Source organism: Primulina eburnea, chromosome 16 (genome assembly GCF_022965805.1).
Source record: "Primulina eburnea isolate SZY01 chromosome 16, ASM2296580v1, whole genome shotgun sequence".
NCBI classification, from domain to species: domain Eukaryota; kingdom Viridiplantae; phylum Streptophyta; class Magnoliopsida; order Lamiales; family Gesneriaceae; genus Primulina; species Primulina eburnea.
Genome location: NC_133116.1, coordinates 15,111,187 through 15,121,980, shown reverse-complemented (window position 1 = coordinate 15,121,980; position 10,794 = coordinate 15,111,187). Strand labels below are relative to the sequence as shown.

General features: G+C 38.4%; 1 long non-coding RNA gene across 1 annotated transcript; it reads left to right on the top strand.

Moving 5' to 3' along the window:
- The first annotated feature begins 1,985 nt into the window (after positions 1-1,985).
- Positions 1,986-4,043, top strand: LOC140816883 (uncharacterized). The gene is made up of 2 exons (XR_012114671.1): positions 1,986-3,616; positions 3,868-4,043. It is a non-coding gene; the product is annotated as an uncharacterized lncRNA (long non-coding RNA).
- The last annotated feature ends 6,751 nt before the right edge of the window (positions 4,044-10,794 follow it).

Sequence of the window (10,794 nt, the reverse complement as noted above, 5' to 3'; positions counted from 1 at the left end):
TGACATATATGAGATTGAGTTAGATTGCATTGTACTTGGGTTTTTCTCGATTACGATTGTATTTTCGGTATTGATATATTGACCAAGTACAGAGCTATCGTTGATTTTTTCAGAAGATTGTGAGATTCAGACCAGATATGGCTGATGAATAGAACTTGTACGGTAAGGATTCTAGATCTAGAATTCCTTGGATATGGGCGATGTAAAGGACTCGATTATTGCAGAAAGGAACATAGAGATTCCTTATGTATTCAGTTGACATACTGAAATCGAGCCTATCATTGGCTGATTTGCCTGTGGTATATGAACATGTTGATGTTTTCTCAGATGTGATTTCAGAATTGCCTCCAGTCAGAAAGATAGACTTCAGCATTGAATGTGTACCAGGTATAGTTCATATTTTTAGAATAATTGACAGAATGATACTGATTGAATTGAAAGACTTGAAAGACCAGTTAGAAAATTTCTAGCCGAGAGTTACATTTGATTGAGTGTTTCTATTTGGGATGCTCCATCCATGTTTGTGGGTTGATGAACCCTGTGTTTAGAAGTATTCTGATGATTTTATGCTCGTTTTATCTATGATATCCTGAGATATATCTATGATATCTTGAGATATTTCAAGCATATGACTGATCAGATCGAACATTTGAAAATTGTATTTGATATTCTGATAATTGAAATGTTGTATACAGAAACTGTTGAGATGTGAATCTTGGCCGAGACATATTGTATTCGGAACATGTTATATCCGAAGATAGTATATCGGTTGATCTTAGCACAGTTGAAATCGTGATCAGTTGGCTGAGACCGATAGCATTGTCAGAAATTATGGTTTTCTGAGTTTAGCAGATCAGTATTGATGATTTATGTTTCGAATCTGATTGAATATTGCAGCTGTTCTGAAATTGTGTTTGAAAACAGATTGTAAACCGTTGAGATTACATGTTGTTCAGGCCGAATCAGAGCTGATTTTGAAAATTAAAAGCGGCTCAAAAAGTTTATCAGAATGGGCAGAACTCGATATCGATAGTCAGAGCAGGGTATCGATTAGAATACCAGGTATGTGATTGTAACGTCCCGAAAATCGGAAAGTTCACGTAAACCGCATGCATGCAATTTATTAAATTTCTTGGTATTTTATTAATTTATTTTAAAGCATTAAATACATGTTTATTTCATAAATTATGGGTTTAATTATTTTTATACATTTTATGCATTATTATTGCATAATAGAATTTATTTCATGAAATTTTAAAGGTTCATGCATTAAAGATTTTTAAGTTGCATTTCGCGCTCGAACGATGAATGGAGACCGGGAAATTTTCAAGAAAATTATTTTATTACATGATTAATTTTTATTAATTAATATAAAATATTTTAAAGGTATTTTTCAAAAATTGGGATTTATTGGGTATTTTTACCCGCAAGATTTTAATTTTTAACGGTTCATAATTTTTATGGAATCGGGGGACTTTTTGAGGGTTCGGCTAATATTTTCAAAATCTTTTCAACACGAAATATTTTTCGTGAGTATGTTTGGATTTAATGGGACTAATGTTAAGCTTATTGGGCTTAAATATCTTTTTAAACTTTTAATTAACAAATAAACTTCCATTAACCTAATTGTTAACTAGTTAATTATTGTATTATTGCCTACCCCACACCTATTTAACCATCACCAACCGACACCCTCTTCATTCTCAATATTTATTCCCACGGTTTCCATCATTGTTTATCCTCCCCCAGCTGAAAATTCCCTCGGTTACTTCTTGTGCTTGCAAAAGAAATTCTTCCGGCATTCGTTCTTCGATCTCCTCACGTCTAATACATCAAGGCACGCCACGTACTTTTATTTATGCATCATATACGCCATAATACATGATGATATGTGTGCCATTCATGTTTTTTTCAGTTCATGCATCGTTTTTACGGGTATGTTTCGGTTGAGCATGAAATGTACATTTGCTTTGCATCCACTCACGTTTTCTTGATTTGTGAAATGGGGCTGCCTTTTTTTTTGATGCTAAGGGAGTGTTCAGAGCAGGTTACTGAAGTCATGAGGCTGGTGTAAGGTTCTGTAGAGTTGGAGTGAAGGCCCAGAGGTGTAGCGGTTAGGGGTTTCTTGGTTTCTTTGTCTAGATCGGTGGGTAGGCGAAGGCTGGTGGTACAAGGACGACTCTAGGCCTTGGACAGACTCGTGGTGGGTCTGAAACCTGGTCTGGAAATGCATGAACGCTACTGGTCTTGCCTTCAAAGCTATTGGTTTCACGGATTGGGTGTTGGCCGCGTGAGGTGTCCTTCGAAGGCTATCGAGTATAAGGAAGTTGCGGGCTGTTTGAGGGGAGGCCGTAGGCTCCAGCTGGTTCAGAGGGGTCCTAGGCTGGTCTAGATGAGGTGATTTAGTAGCTGGTTCCATTCGTGGTAGGCTAGAATCGAAGAAGGGGAAGATGGGACAACTAGAATTTTTGATCGGCAACTTGCAGAATTTTCAGTAGCCTTAAGGGTCTGTTCAGAAAGGTTTAAGGGTTGAGTCTTGATGGTTTTAGGGCCTTTTAAGTGTTTACTAGGTGTGGTAAAAAGTTGGGAGAAGTTTGGTTAAGTTTCGGTTTGATTCGGATTAAAACCGGGATCTCGGTACAAGCTTTAAAACAATTCGGTTAAGTTATGAAATGGGCTCGAGTTTATGTCTAAGAAATACTTTTAAATATGGTTTGGGACATTTTAGGAGTTTGGTAAGTTTCGGATCGAAATAAAGAGTTTTGAATTTATTCGGGATTTAATCACCGTACGAAACGTTAATTAAAGGATTAATTGAAACGCCTAGATTTAGGCTTAATAAAATTATGGAAAATTATATTTAAGCTCAAATAATTATTAGAAGTCTAAGTTTTTAAATTGAGAATTTTATGCTAAGGTTTGGTTTAATTCAGGATTAAACGCATTAATAGGTTATTTTTAAAGATTAATTTAAAAGTCATAAATTTAAGCCAAATAAAAATATGAGAAAGTTCATGTAGGCTTGAATAATTATTTGGGACATGTAAGAGTCAATGGAATTAAGAAAATGTCGGAAACGTGGAATTTTACGTCTAGGGGCAAAATGGTAATTTTGGGTTTCCAGGGGCAAAATGGTCATTTTGCACCTGGGGTGAGATGTTGGTCCTTGCAGCGCCCTGAGCACAAATTCATGATATTTTAAATGTTCATGCATCATGTTTACGATTTTTACGCAATTATGATAAATACGGTGCATGTTTGGTTTAAATGAAAAATTATGTATATGCATGCTTTTATTAAGTGATGATGAATATGATGACACGTTTTGAAGGAAGTGATTTAGTTGTGACTAACACGATGATATGATTGGAGATATTGTGAGGGAATAGACCCCAGAGGGAGCCCGTTTACGGGAGAAGGCCCAAGAGGGAGCCCGACGATCGTATTTCCATTGACATAATTTGATAGGCCCGGGCTCAGTGGGCGGGTAATGTTATCGCTGATGACCCTCGTCGCTGGGTACGGCGGTTACACCTAGATGGATCCGTCGACTGACATGATGACATGATGATACGAAAGTCACAACTAATGAACTGAATTCAATTAAAAAGAAAATGTATACGTATATGATGACATGAGAAGACATGATTTTAATACGATATGATTTTACATGACACGTAAACGTATATGATGACATGAGATGACATGCTTTGACACGATATGATTTTATACGACACGTTTACGTTATGCTTTTAAGTTCATGAAAGATATGTTGAGTATGATATTTTTCACTGCTGTGTGCTATGTATATGAATTCCTGGTACAGGTGTGTTGAGTCTTTAGACTCAATAGGCGTGTGTGATGCAGGTGAGCTTAATGATGAGGAGACTGGAGGTGCCGAACTCTGAGTAGGCAGACCTGGTAAGGTGACACGACCCGAGGACCACATGTTTTCCGCATTACGATTTATGAGATTGAGAGGAGATGAATATTTTCATACGTTGATGATTTTAAGAATTTTATACGTTTATGTTTACGTATGATTTTAGACGAGTTGAGTTATTTTAAACTGCGCTATTTTTAAAGAAAAATAAAAGATAATTGTTAAATGTTATATTTTTCTAATACGATTTTTACTCCTTTATGTTTACGTTTGATGTTAGTCATTTTAAACTGTGATATTTTTATTGTAAAATAAAGACGATTATTTTTAATGATATTTAGAAAATGCGAGCTTTTATTTTAAAAAAAAATGTCTAGTAGAATTAAAAAAAAAGGGAGTGAGACGTTTCAGTGATATTGTATTGTATGTGAATAACCGACTTGTTTGTGCCAGATATTTCGAATTTGAAATGACAGATATTGTCAGAAGTGCACAATAGTCGATTCAACATGCATCCTGATAGCAGAAAAATGTATGATGATTTAAAAGACAGATTTTAGGGAAACCGATGAGATCAGATATGGCAGAGTTTGTACTGAAATGTCTGAATTTCTGACAGATGTAGACAGAAAGAAAGAAACCAGGAGGTTTATTATATAGCTTGTCCATTCCTGAATGGAACTGGGATCACATTTCCAGGGATTTCGTGACGAAGCTACTACGTTCCTCCTGAGATAGCGATGTGATTTGGGTCGTTATAGAAAGAGTGACCAAATCAGCACAGGTAATTTCATACATGAAGACGTACAGACATGACCAGATGACTGAGATTTATGTCAAAAAAGTGGTTAGACCGCACAGAGCACCAAAGTTGATTATATCAGACCGTGATTTTCGGTTGATTTCGTACTTTTGGCAGAGTATACAACAAGCTCATTCACATATCATCCACAGACCGACGGATAGTTAGAGCGGACTATCTAGACACTGCAGGATATCCGTAGAGTTGTAGTGCTTGATTTTAGCACTAGTTGACAAGATTCATTGTCACTTTGTGAATTGTTGTAAAACAACAACTATCAGATGAGTATGGAGATGACACCGTTTGAAACGTTATACGGTAAGAAGTACAGATCCCCTCTGTATTGGGACGATATCTCTGAGATTCCTGAGATTGGATCTGACATAATCAGAGATATGACAGAAAAAGTAAAGCTGATTCAGGAAAAAAAATGAAGGCAGCTCAAGACAGACATGCCAAATATGCCAAGGTTTGACATAGACCGTTGGTATTTGGGGCAGGAGACTGAATATTCTTGAAGATTTCACCTTTCAGAGGAGTTATCAGATTTGGAAATAAAGGGAAGTTGTCTCCACGATATATTAGGCCGTATGAGATTCTTGATCGAGCAAAACTTGCACAGTGAATAGTCCCAAAATTTGTTGTATAATTAAAAGTTCGATTTAAATATCGCAAGTGCACGATAGTCAAGTTATAATAAACGTAAGGATACGAGTATCGTTCCACAAGGACTGCGTTACAATATCTTTATTTCCAAGTAAATTTCTTTAGCAACGATAGATTGAGTTGGTGATTAAACTAAAGTGAATTTAATAACTAAAATAATTAAAGTGCAAGAAAAAGCAATCAAGAAATCAATGATTAAATTGGATTAAAATCAAATGAGAAACGAATTTGTTGGGAATTATCAGTTCACCTACCGTTCGTGTTCAAATAATTATACTCGACTTTTACTCGTGCATTCGACGGAATTCCCTAGACTAATTAATATACTCTGTCGAGCTATATTAATACTAATCATAAACATGCAGTAATCAAGTATCCTCAATTATTTAACAGTTCACGATTGCATTACGTTCTATGGAATCCACTAGCTTTCATCCGGGTGAATTATCACTATCGACACGTATCCAATTCCGTATATCTACTAAAATTGTAAATCCGTGGTCTATACTATTCGATCCTATTGTCAATTATTCTATCGAAATCATCAACAACATGAAATAATCAAAGGAAGTTAGCTAGACTTCAATTGAAATAAGAAAGCACAAAAGCATAAACAAATCACTCATAGAAACGTCGAGCAATAATGTTGAACAACGAGTACGGGGTAGGATCCCCTCAAATCCCAACAAATCTAGAGTTTAGCCACTAAAATTCATAATAAAAACCAACAACAATCTAAGAAATAAAAACTGAATAATGAAAATACTAAAGATGACGACGGATGACGGCCACCACGTGTGGAAATCTCGAGGTCTTCGAAATCTCCTTTGCTCGTCGCCTTTTCTCCAAGAAAATCTGATGAAAGTGATGAAAAATCGCCCAAAACGCCGCCTCTCTCGTGTATTAGGTCTATGGTGTAGAATAGAGTCCAAAAAAAAGGAAACATATCTTTTCAAATCTCGCAGCTCGCTAGGGCGATTACTTTTGACCGCTGGGGCGAGTGGTTCTCGAATTAAAATCATCGGCTATGTCCATGGTCTCGCTGGGGCGGTCACTTTGGACCGCCCTAGCGAGAGGTTCACGCAGAAACTCCTCGGCTAGACCAACATTCTCGCTGGGGCGGTCTAGCGAGACACTCGCGCAACAACTGCTTGACCAAATTAAAATGCTCGCTGGGGCGGTCACTTTTGACCGCCCTAGCGAGATCTCTTCGCTGCTTTGCCAACCAAAATCCCACTTTTCGGTCCAATTCCTACAAAACAACCACAAAATACACGAGATCAGCCATATGCTAAATAATGATAGAAAAATGCTAAATTAAACTAAAACAAACTAATGTGATGCATGAATGCGACTCGAAAACAACACTAAAAACACGTAAAAACGAATCCTATCAACCCCCTCATACTAACCTTTTGCTCGCCCTCGAGTAAAATAGGTTAAAGCACGAGATACTAAACAAACTCAACAACCACAACATTACTCAAACAAGAAATAACTAACACGAGTAAATGTCAATGGTGAGTTAACCATGTTTATGTTCATGCCTCAGTTTACTTTCCCACTACCAATTAAGTCAAATCGCAACCGAATACTCATTCTCATCTATACATAAATTTCGACACTAATTTGAACGTGTGTGTGTGTCATGATGGGTCTAGTCATTCGTACTTCAAATAGATCAATTATCAAATCATGCGAGTCACTCAATTAACACTTCAATACAAGTCAACTTTATTCAGCTTTTAAGCATAGATAAGGGTGTCGAAAAGAAGGAAAATAAGCTCAAGTGGCTAAAAGTTGGGAGTACACCGATCATTTTCATTGTGCAATCGTCAAGACTTTTCGTCTGACTTTCCTCGTCTCCTTACATCTCCAACTTTTAGCCTAGGAATAGAATTTCATTCCTTTTATTTCGGCTCCCCCTCACCTTACATCTCCTTCTTTTTTTCTTTCTTTTTCTGTTTTTTTTTTTAATTGCACAATTTTCACACATGTACTCCCTAGGCTAAGAATATAATTGTAATGCCCAAGATTTTATAACACGTTAGTTTGAGATATGAATGCAACCAGATTATGTTGAGATTTAAAAGTTAAATATGTAAATTTTTGGGCGAAAGTGACTCGCCCGGGCGGACGCTTTTGACGCCCGAGCGAGAATGCCTCGGAGAAGGGTCGAGAGTCACTCGCCCGGGCGGATGTTTTTGACCGCCCGAGCGAGGCTGCTGGAATGGGCGAAGGCCGAGAGTTGTTCGCCCGGGCGGACGTTTTTGCTCGCCCGAGCGAGCGTGTAAATTAGTCCAGGGCCGAGAGTTTCTCGCCCGGGCGGAAATTTATGTCCGCCCGAGCGAGAGCCGTGTACATCCAAGGATTTGCCATGTGTACGAAAACATGCAAAGTATATATATAGATTGGCCTCGAAATTCCCTTCATTCAGCAACAGAAATCGTGATTTCAGAGGAAGAAGAGCTTCCAACTTTCTTCAAGGCTTTGTATTGTGATTTTTTCAAGTTTTAGCCACCCAAACTTTAATCCGATTTTAGGGTTGAACTCCTCTCCTTATTTGCTACAAGTTGATGTAAGTATTGTTCAATTCTAGCATGTTTTGAGAATTACATATTGGAGAAATGCTGATATGCTTATATATATGTGTTCTTGAGAGAATTGTTATCGTAGAAATGCAATCGGATCGAAGAACGGATATCGTATGTTATTATTATGATTTTTCAGCATGTATAGAAGGAAGTATATGCAGATTTTGAGATCTTGTCTTGGATATGGTGATGATTATGAATTGAGGAATGATACAATTTTGATTAGGGAGAATTGGATTGACCGGTATCGAGAAATACACCGTTATGCCGTCAATGGTGTTGAAATGTACTAGTGAATTGATAGTATATGTATTGATTGGGTTAGGAATTGATGAAACACATATTACATTGCTATTTCAGATTGGTGTCGACGACTTTGACATCGAGTAATTGGCATCGACAGATAGTGTGCGACGAAAGGTATAAGTCATGTTTTGTTTGGGGAGATGTAACTCAAATAAGATATTATTTGAGTTTCCCAACCAAAATCACATACGAGTATTATTAAATATTTTGTAACATGTTTATGAATTGTGTATAGCATTATATTCAATCTTTTAACATGTTATGCTTTGATTTCAGAATTGTATTCAAGCATGTATGATCAGTATGATATTCAGCCATGAATATGATTATACGTTGTTTACATATTGATATTCATTGCATTTGAGATAGGAGAGTCTTTGACAGGCATTGTCAAATATCTAGACGTTTCGGTGTATCTCAGCATAGGAGTAGGCATTACTCTTATTGCCGCCGTTGATACAGCTCAGACCGAAGTCTAGGAATGAGACGTACATTACCCCGATTGGAGGGTAGGTAGTGACGTCTTATTCACCCCGGGATCCCTAGAGATCTAGTCGAGTCGAGTCCAGACATGGTTTGATTCGCATTGCATTGCATGTGCATATGATGTCATTCATGATAACATGTTTCATGTTTAATTGATTATATGCATGTATACATGTTTATACTGGGATTTGTTCTCACCGGTTTTCCGGCTGTTGTTATGTCTGTATGTGTGCATAACAACAGGTGGGGCAGGATCTGGGTCACGCAGAGGATGAGAGATGGACATAGCGTGGTGATCTCGGGCTTAGCAGAAAAACTAGTAGTTGTACTTTGACATGTACTGTATTTTATTACTAGTTGTTCAGAGTAGTTGGAACAAGACATATTGTACCTTATGTTTGTATTTTAAATAAGGCATGTATGTTGTTTATATACCTTAGATTTAATATTAAAAAGCGAAAAATTTGACCCACTTTTATATTAACGATCCATTTTATCCCAAAGAAAAAGTTAGAACCCGGGTCCCCACAATAATACTTTGGATCACAGCTGGTTAGGAGTATGACATTGTAATTCAGTGCAATGGAAAAGAGGTAAATGTAAAGTTCAAGGCAAATCAAATTTTTTCATTCAAGGTCCCAACTAGCGACTTATTTTCACGGGTTTACATGCCAAATCAACTCATAAATGGTGCCTTTCAAGTTAGCCACACAAAACTTTCAAATTTCACCATTATTCCTACAAAGTTCTAGTCCCCACACATGTGTGCTCAAAAGGTTCAAATTTTGTACCAAAATTCATGCTTTAACAATCAAGAGTATCATTCACGACGTGACCCAATCAACACTTTTGTAAACTATCAATTCAAATCATCATTGGCTCATAAACGATGTCTTCTCACCATAAACGACACCCAACAAAAGAAATGCAACAAAACTAAACCAATTAACTAAATAATCAAAACAATAACCAATTTACTAAACAACCAAAACAATCTACCCACCCCCTCATACTAGAGTTGTGCAATGTCCTCAATGCACAAAATGAAACACACACTAAAAACTAAAAAAAACTCATGAATGCAAATGCAACGACAGAATAAATAAAAAGAAAGGGGAAACAGTAAACTCCCCTCATCAGAAATCCTCCACCTCGTCATGCTCAGGCGGTGCAACTCCCTCGTCAGCAGCTGGGGGTATAGGATAATGATACTGAAACTGGAAGGGTGGCGGGTATGCGGGTACAGGTGGCCGGCCGGATGTGTCGATGCCCAGATGCGTGGAGATCCCCTGTACCAAGTACTCGACGTTCTGAATATGAGCTTGATTCACGGCCTGATACTCAGTCTGATAAGTGGCCCAAGCGCCCAATTCGTTGATGCGATCTCGCATGGCACGGCGGCGTGGCTGCGGAGGTGGCGGTGCATGTCCTAAAGCCAGAGGTGGTTGAGCTACTCCCCCATACTCGAAAAATACATCCTCGGGCAGCTCTGCCAGTCTCTTCTCCCTCTTGGATCGATAGAGAGCGTCATCAATGGCTCTCATTGGTGGTAGCCACTCATCATCATCAGCAAATATCACCCCCGCTCGGGCACATAGCTCAGTCACGATCGTCGGAAAATAAAACGCCAAATTGCTGCTGTTTATGCACATGTTGAGCTGTCCAAAGATGAGTCTGCCCACATCAATCGCCATCCCAGTCTGGATGGCATACAGAACAACCGCCCGCTCACGCTGGACATCACTCGTATGCCCGACCGGCATCAATCTCTTAGATAGAAACGCATACCACATTGCCGCCTCCACTCTCAAAAATTTTTCAAGAAAAACCGTATACGTCCCCGGTTGTTTCCACGTGGTGCCCGGATAACAGAGTGTGTGTATAATCGAATCATAATCCGGGTTAAGTACCCACGCCTGAAACTCAGAGTCATCCACCGACGGTAAACCCAGCAAGGCATTGATAGTTCTCGAATCGTATGGGACTCGACGCCCCCGCACAGATGCCTTATGCTCACTCCCCTTCGGAGCATTCGCATAGAATTCACGCACAACCGG